Below are 9,883 nucleotides of genomic sequence, written 5' to 3'. Positions count from 1 at the left end.
TTATACATACATGCCTTAACGTCGTTTTTGATTACACACATGAAAGGGCTGAAAAAGATTGCATTTTTTATTTTCGTATGAACATGTTTATTTTGATTGACGAGTTAATATTGATTATGTAAATAAAATGAATTAATTAATACTACGAATGGTTTCTAATGTTTATTTTATGTGATTATATTTTGTAATTAAAAGAATGGTATTTTGATTAAATATGTTTTTAAAATATATATAATATTTTTTGAAAGACATACCCAAAACATATTTACATAATTTAAGATCCAATCCATTGATATTCCATGAGCTGACACATACATATTATAATAAATATAAAAGCGTAGAAGGTTATGTATAGTATATTATATATATATATATACATATATAGCAAATAAGAAAATCAATATCATTGTTCTAAGAAAATGGGCTTTTACAGTCACTAGCACGATAGGTGGTGACTAATACCTGAAAGACCTGGGTTTGAATCTCATATGGACACTAGTGTTTTTAAATTTCTACCGTATCTAAGATATCTTTAAGATAAGTAACCAGCAGCAAAGCAGACGTAAATTATCAGACAAGGGTAAACCAGTGGAATTAAAATATCGATTGTTTGGCGTCTGAAGTAAATTACCGCCGGCCAATTTTCTTGACAGACTGGTCTGAATTCTAGCAAACGAGACATTTGACGTTTCTAAAAAATTGCAAATGATTCTGCAATATCATCAGCTTGGATAATAATCCAATCAGAAATTAATAAAATATGAGAGTTATAATTTGGTGGCTTATACCTCGGAAATCTGGGTTCAAATCCTATTAAACCTTTTATATTTTATCGTATCTGGGAGATCGTAATTAGTATATAAATATAATTTTTGTCGATCATCACTAAAAATTCATCCACAACAATATAAAATTTATGTAATAGCAATATATGTTATTTTAAATAATAATAATTTGCAGTGAATATGTGTCTTAAATATTAAAAACATTTTGTTATCTAAAAACATTAGAGGTAAAACAAGTTGATATCTATAAGTTTAGGCAAATTTAATACGCCTTATTCATATGAAAGTTTCTATTCATGTAAGTAAAATGTAACAAAATTCTTATTGCTTTTCAAAAGCCTATACCATTCAAGGAAAGTTATCATATATACAAACTAAATGAGATTGAGAACATATTTTATACATAAGTAGTTGGCAAAGCTTTGATTGTAAGAAGGAAATGTGATAAGTTAAAACATAATAATAATGAAAATGTAACTCATTTATCTTTATAATTATAAATAAAAAACATCGTTTTAATGGAATACCATTAATCAGCTATATAACTAATGTTGACTATTTATGCAGTTGACAGCTTAATGAAGAAATATGTAAATACTTAAATAAGTAATGTCAACAATAAAAGAAAAACTGAACGTTCTATATACAAGATAAAATAAAAAATCGTTCGATTCTTAAAGTTCATATTAAATACATTTTAAGTTAATTAATATTATTAAAAAAAAGTGCTGAGTAAGTAAAGTATCAAAGATTAGATTGAACTCTTGAGAGTCTAAAACAGTTGCTTCTAAGGATCATTTCAGCAATTCTACAAGTTTGGCTGAATGTCAATCTCAAATCGAAAGCTAAATTGTTGTTTTGAATAAAGTAAACCTCGACTATCTTAAGGAAGTAGTAGTCCTGTTCTTGGCGGAAGTCCAACATACTAATAGTATGGCTAATGCGATGATTTGAGGCGGAACTAGACTATTTGTTATTGTCTAATTAAGATCTTGTTGAAATGTACCTCCATAACTGTGATTCGAAAATCAGTATTTAATACCATCGTCGTTTATGGAATGAATAATATAATGGCTTTTTATTTGTCACCTTTTAAGCACTTTTGATCGGGTAGGGTCCGCGGTTTTATGCTTTTAAAACTGTCAATGGATACCTGACCACTAAATACATTATCGTTTGTTCTACACTAAAGAATAAACCATAAAGAAGACAAGTTATAAACTTCGTAAATATGTATATAAAAACGGGTGATCCCAATACAACTAGCGATATTCAAACTATTAAAATAATTCATTATTACTATATTTTAATGTTTTACTTTTACATATACATTTATAAAAGACATTGGATTTTACATAAGTAACAAGAGGTAGATATTGAAATTGTCCCAAAAATTCTACAGTTGAATTTCAGTGGAGAGCTGCCCAGTATTAAATATGTAAATACTGGTTATGTTTATTTATATGTGTGTATGTATAAATTTTTGTGTCGCTGATTGAGAAAAAGCTACGTGACCTATTTAAATAAAACTTTACAGTGAGGTTTTAAAAACCTTAATAAGATAATGGTATTATATGTCCGAAACTATCCTATTCATTTTCAGCTAAAACCGAAAGTTCGTGTTCTTGTTTCTGACAAAGCTTTTATAAATACATTGCAATTATCTAGTCTCTTTAATTTATATGATAATAATAACTTAAAAGTGCTTAAATTGTACGTTAAAATATTTTTTTTTCTTTATTTTTCCAGAGCACATTAAATATGTCTAGCAGAAATAAATAACTGTTATAAATAAAACGCTGTTTATTAGATCTAAAAAGGAAATAACTGAAGCTGATCGCAGTAGAGAATATGGACTAGAATGCTAATAAGCGGACTCTCTTAAATAATAACGAAGCTATTGGTCACGTAAAGGTATTTCGACCTAAGTAAACATTTTGCATTGAAAACTCTAGAGCTATAAATATAATCTTATATATTTAAATTAGCTTACTGAATAGTCTAAAGAGCAGCAGTTAATATTGATGCAGAGGTTGCTGGTGTAATTAGAAAAAAATATTTTTCATTATCTTATTTTTGAGCCAAGACGCCACCCTGGGCCTTTAATTGCAAAGGAATTTACTTTTAAAGTACATTTATAACATATTTCGTATAAAATTTTGTGTATCAAATATAGTGTGTGGAAGATATTACGAAAATGCAAAAATATACATATAGCATAAAACGCTGACAAACACTTGTTCTGACATTTGGCGACTACCGAGTATGACAGTTACTCGTTCGACGATATATTTTTTTTCTGGTATGGAAATACGAATATTTCTCTGTATAATTTATACATAGAAATCGTAAAATGTCCCTGGAAATTTTATTCAAGGGCGAAACAAAGCAATAAAACATATATTAAACTGCAATTATTCTCGCCTTTTCTGATTTTAAACTGTAGATGACCGAAATTTATTTTTTATGATTGGTAAAATAATTTTACTGATGTAACTCTGTTTTGCGCGAAAATCACGCGGCAAAAAATGACGCGTCGATTAAGTTTTAAATGAATTCTGTTTGAGATTTAGTGATATAAACGAACGCGCAACAAATTGCAATTTTATTTCAAATAAAGATGAGTTAAACGTAAACAGAATTAAATAGAACATCTTTTTATTAAAATAAATAACACGTCACCAATAACTGAAAACGATAACAGAGAGTGCACCAATGAATCAAATAATATAGGTGAAGTGAATAAAGTACGCGAATCAAAAAAATAAATTAATTAAATAAACCAAATGATGCAAAAAAATAAAATTAGTGGCTCAAGTGTTACTTAATCATAAATCTGCAACAATTTCATTACTCTTCTTAACAAAATTTTCAAATCCCATCTTCTTGGTCGATTGTATGTGCAGCAGATTTGTGGAAAGAAAAAAAAATATCCGTGGATAATTAGTGTTTATCGTGAAAAAACTTTCAAATTTAAAAGTACAAGGTTATAATATTTCTAAGGAAGATAGTTGATTTCAGTGTTCCAATCATATGAAATCAAATGCACATTTGAGGATAGAAAAAAAATTAGAAACAGCTCAACAACCCATTTAAAAAATAATAGATGATGCGGAAATCGAATCAACTAATAAACTATTCAGAACTGCATATTATATTGTTAAAAAAAATAAGCTTGTCCTCAGACTATTTTGATTTGCTACAATTACAAGAATTAAATGGTACTTTTGCGCTATAGTGCAATAAATATAATTAATCATATCGGAGAATAAATTGAATTTCATATATTCCAAAAACTGATCAAAGCAAGTGGAAACATTTCAAGTGTGAGACCAATATATTCACAGATCCTTGAAAATATACTCGTTGGTGCTTCTCGAAATGCGTAAGCCTATTTTTGTTGTTCAGGGTTGAATGAGTAAGTCGTAGTCGAGTCGAATGGAAGAAAATACCTATTCAGACCAATGGCCATACAACCTCTTTAATATTAAAATAATATCTCTTTCGAGTGACCCTTTATGTGGTTGCTTCTCGAATGATACGTATAATAATATTATTAAATATTTCATGTTTTGAAATTGAAGGGGTATGACTTTTCAAACTAATAGACGCCGGAAAAGCTTATAACATATTTAGATAACCACATATATAGAAAAATGTAGATAGCAAGAAAGAAATTAGACTGTCAAGTATTGGAAGTCAGAGAGTCTTAGCCAATAACCATCGATTTAACACTGGCTGATATATCATATAAGACAATAACTTGTACTAGTAGGTTAAATTTTTATATATAATATGTATAATTATATAGTTTGCTTTTTAACCCCTTGTACGGTATTGCCGTACATGTACGGCGGTCAATCTTTCACTGTTTTGAGGTACTCCAGCTAGTTATATATAATATTTACATAAATAACTGAAAAAATAATAAACATTATATTTATGTAATATTTTTAAAAATTTAATTTAATGTAAATGATATAGAAAATAATACAAAAAAATAATAAATTAACATAACAAAAAATATTTAATAATAATTTTATTAAAAATATGGATTTAAAGAAATATTAAAATATTTTTTTAAAAACACACTAGTACAAAAATGTAGTAAAATAAATCAAGGCAATAATTTACTATAAAGCAATATAAAATAATATTAAATAAATAACAATAATAATGATGATGGAAAAATACGTAGAATTAACTCCCAGGTGTATACTAACAAATTAAAAAATGTGTATAAATTAACTCACTACTCAAAGGGTTAATCTTTCGTTGTAACATGACATCTGTTTAGTCTAACGCATCTCATTAACACCTTCAAGTAAATAGTATGAAATCAGACTGAAAACAAGGTATTAAATAGTGACATACATAGTTTTTATTATTAATAAACTACTATAACTCCTTGAAATCTCACTATAAATAACATAGCTTGGTTTTTTAAATTATTAATCACTATAATCATCATTGAGATAAGTAAAATCAAGGAAAACATAATCTGTGATGATGAGTAGCAATTAAAATAATATAATAATTAATGCATCAGGGTTCATATGGGATCATATGGGATCATAAGTCTTTTATGTATTAGTCATCGACTTATACTACATGTCTATTGTGCTGGTGTATGTATAACTCACTATAAATAAATAACAGCTTTGAACTGGCAAATAGCAATGTTTAGTTTGGACTGAAACAGAAACCGATTGCTGGATGATGTTTGTTAAGAATATTAGATTAAACAAAAAATAATTTATATACTATTTACTATTTTTGTTATTAAATTGTATGCAGTCTATTATAATTTGAAGTTAAAAATATACTAAAAAATAAACAATGCTGGTAAAATCATTTCATCAAATGGTTTGTAAATAAAACATTTGTTAAATTAAAAAAAAAACACATATATACATATATAGCAATATTTATGATTATACCGATCACCAGAATACATGTATGGTATATGAACAGTGAGAATTATTTTTCGGTAGATGCGTGAAGGGAATGTTCAACAGAATGTTTTCTCTTTGCGCAGTGCTATCTGACACGACGCCAGGAGCGGGCGTCTGTACAAAGTGGCTCTAAATGTAGCGCTATATTCGTTAATATATACGTTAATCATAAAATATTACAATGAAATATCAATAAAATACTTTTTATGTTAAAAATATGATTACTAGATTTAAAAAAAATATTGTTTTAAAGTTCGTGTAGTTTATAGTGAGTGAAAAAATAATGATAAAAACAGTTGTGAATAATATTGTGTTTCGATAAGTGAATATTTAAATTGTGTATTTTGAGAATCTTCTATAAGGTAATAATAAAATATTTTTATTTATTATCAACACGCATTCACATGAAAGTTTTCAATTGAAGAAAACGTTAAGTTATATCAATTTATATGTACGTAAAATTTAAATCGAATTATCCACTTGCTCAAACATACATTTGCTATTAACATATTTGTGTTATACAATGATTACTTGTTGCCTATTGGGACATGTGTGTTATGGTCAAATACCATGATTAGACACTGTTTATGTTATGTATATGATATTAAAATATTAAGGTTTTGAATGAATATTTAACTAAAATCATTGTTTGATACTGCTCATATAATCAATCATAATACATACATGTGTATTATATTTGATTGCTAAACAGCAAATAATGTTAATATTTTTTGTGATTTAATATATTTATAAAACGTTGCTATTGATTTAACTAATATTAAAAAATAAACTAAAGAGTAATTGAGTCTACTTTAAATATAAACGATAACTGGATTGAGTTTAATAATCAATAAAATAAATCAAAAACTATTTAGAAATAATATTTCACCATGATTATTTACATATTTGGCTTAGTTTATTTAAAAAAAATTTGGCTTGTATATGAATCCATAAATAACAAATATGTTTGTATACACTTAACGCTTCTGAAGAACCATATTATCATACAGTTTGGAACTTGAAACATTGCCATGTCTTTAGTGTTGCACTTGAATACAAAAAGGCCTTGAGCAAAAAAATATATAAATTCTTTGTGAATATTTATTTTTATATTCGCATTACAAAAATAAAATACATAATATAATTATATATTTCGTTTATAACTAAAATTAATTTACTTGGAAAGTAAATTACAAAAGAATGGTAACAGATTTGCATTATATGTGGACAACAATGTATGTTTGAAAAATTTGACAGTGAGATATTGTTTTTTTGGAACAGACTATTGGATCATAGGATGTTGAAATTATCTTATGGTAATTCGTTATTTTTATAATGAAATTATATATGTATTTTATAAAACAATATTAAGAAAATCTAATTTAAGATAATCGATATTAATTTTAATATTCCAGACACGATTCATAACATTTTTTGAGACTCTTGTGTTATTCGCAACCATGACCTTTAATTAATGAGCGATGATGTGATTATTTTGATTTATCATGCTTGTCAATTCTATTATATTATATATAAAATAAAATTAAATAATATTCTTGTTTAATAAAATATAAAAAAGCACAGTTCTTATATAAACACATAATTTTTCACTTATTAAATAATGAAAACTTATTTATTTTATACAGAAATTACTTAATTTATCACTGCTTGGTATTATTCAACTTTTTGTATTAAAAGCAGTAGAGAGGGTCAGCTCAAAATTATGTTTGCAAACGGTCTCGTTTCGGGAAAAAACTTTAACAAACCTTTTATAAGTTACATACCCGTTTGGGAAGTTTGGGGAACGTCGGACTAAATCAACAAAAAAGAAACGGCCCGGAACATGTAAAAACCCATTATTCCATAAAGCCCTCCTTCATTTTTATTCTTTTCAGTAATCGTCTAAATGTAAAAAAATACTTAGTATAAATTTATATAGTTATAATTAGAGCTAGCAATATCGCTATTTTATTAATATTATTTAGATATATCAGTGTTTAAATTAGTTAAACAACAATAAATAGTATATTTAAATACATCTGAGAATTGAACTTAAATTAAATTAATTTGTTTTAAAAAAACCTGACCTTTAGTGGTACTAATTTTTTTTTTTTACCTGAAGTAATAATCCATACACATTACTATTTAAGAAAAAAATATTTTCTAAACAACATTATATACATCGCTGTTAGTGCAATGTCTATAATTTTCGTCGTCGGAATCTTTATTCATGTTTTATTTTAATATTTAACTACATTTAGTTATAATTTTGAAACAAGTTAATACTCCACCATAATCCATTGGGATTTATTTGCCCTACAGATCATAATATATACAAAAATATCAGGTTCATTATTTAGTTTTTTAAATACATTACGTTTATGTCTTATCAGTAGGTGGAATGTATGTAGATGAGGGTTAAAACGAGACAAATGCCCAAAGGGCTTTGCGCAGTTGATTTACTACTTTTATGTTAATTAAATGTGCTGGAAAATGATATTTTTGCAATTAGAAAATCTATTGCTAGTAGAATTTTCATTCTCCGTTCTTAAAATATTAACATAAATTATTTGTAATAATAATTTTATTGAAACTAGTCTTCAAAAAATCCAATTTGTGTTTGAAGAGTGTCATATAAGTGTCAGCGCTAAAAGGGTCGATATTTAAACGTTTTCTGGTCCGCTTTTTAACCAGAATTTTAATTGTTACGAGAAAAGGGTAATAATAAAAAATATATATAAATATTTTTATCTCTAGATAAAAGATTCGCACGATATTTTTGCTAGAATAAGTTATTATTTTTAGCATTAGAATATGCGTCAACGGACTGATTGGGAAGTTTCGCTATCACGCGAAAAAGCGTGAATGGACTGTGACGTGTTAATCAATTAATTAGTGTATTATGCTGCATTTAACAAAAAAAGTAAATATTTAATATAAATCATTTTTAAGTGTTGTAGTAATTTAAAAGAACTTCTAAACACTTTTAACTCGCAAATTGATTAAAGACGCATGATTGATTTTTTTTATCTCTACGCAAAAATCAGTAAGAATAATGATTTTGAAGAAAAAACATTTAAATTCAGTAAAGAAGTAAAATTTGCATTTTTCAAAAAAAATAAAATAAAAAAACATGCTTATAAATCTTTTGGTATACTAAGCAGATTGGTAACGATACTCGTTAAATTGTCGCAAAACACATTTAATCTAAAATACCGGTATTTCAATAAAAATAGTAACGGTCTTTTAGTATTGAAAAATAAGCTGAAATATCGAGTTATTGGTATTGTATAGTACTAAGATAATGTGCTATACTGCAATACGTGCAAATAAAACTCCTAAAGAAACTGAACAGCGACGTGCTGTTAAGCTAAAAGTATTGCCTAGTATTGAAATAAATTTATAAAAACAGGTTAATTTTTTTTATAAGGCATACATATTGAATAAATAATCAGTTTAACGCTGTTACCGATGAAGCCAGGTATTAAAGCTTTTGCAAAATACTTGAAATATATTTTAAATATGTTATGAAATTTATTATAATATATGTACTATGACATAGTACACAAATATTTAATAACTTCAATTCAATTTAAAATGTATAAAATGAAGTATATTTGTTAAAGTCGATTTGAAATAAAATCTTAAATTATATAAAAAATTTTAAATAAAAATCGTTATTAACGAAAAACTTACTTATAAAAAAACTAATAATTGACTTTAGAACAAAAATTATTATCTCAGCTTAATATTGGATATAGCTAGTCGTAAAAATAATAAAATACTACAACAGAATATATATTCATAAACTAACTACAACTATGGTGTCATGATGAAAAATACACGTGAGAAAATTCCGCATGGAAAGAATTATACAAAGAAAAAATTACGTGACAAAATTACACAGGAAAAAAATTACACGTGCAATTAATTTTAAAATTTAACATTTTCCAGTACGTGTTTAACCCTTTTGGTGCGCATTTAAAATATCAACAGGGAAACCAAAAATGTATATTTTTTTAAATATATTCTATTGGTAATAAAAAATATTTGATTTTTTTTTAAATATTTTTAAATTAAATTATTAAATTATATTAGTATGATACACTTTACTATAATTACAAAATTTTCTGTAGTTTTAAA

General features: G+C 26.0%; 1 protein-coding gene across 1 annotated transcript in view; it reads left to right on the top strand.

The window, feature by feature from the left end:
* Positions 1 to 5,821: 5,821 nt before the first annotated feature.
* Positions 5,822 to 9,883, top strand: part of LOC148227644 (pyrokinin-1 receptor-like) — a 57,123-nt gene continuing 53,061 nt past the window's right edge. Inside the window, exon 1 of the mRNA XM_088201924.1 lies at positions 5,822 to 6,102. The gene's annotated coding sequence lies outside the window, so the exon portion shown is untranslated. The remainder of the gene's footprint in view (positions 6,103 to 9,883) is intronic.

The sequence above is a fragment of the Plectrocnemia conspersa genome, unplaced genomic scaffold (genome assembly GCF_051122295.1).
Source record: "Plectrocnemia conspersa isolate PC_06_02 unplaced genomic scaffold, ASM5112229v1 ptg000013l, whole genome shotgun sequence".
Lineage (NCBI taxonomy): Eukaryota > Metazoa > Arthropoda > Insecta > Trichoptera > Polycentropodidae > Plectrocnemia > Plectrocnemia conspersa.
The sequence above is the reverse complement of the archived record's forward strand: the minus strand, read 5'-3'. Positions and strand labels throughout refer to the sequence as shown.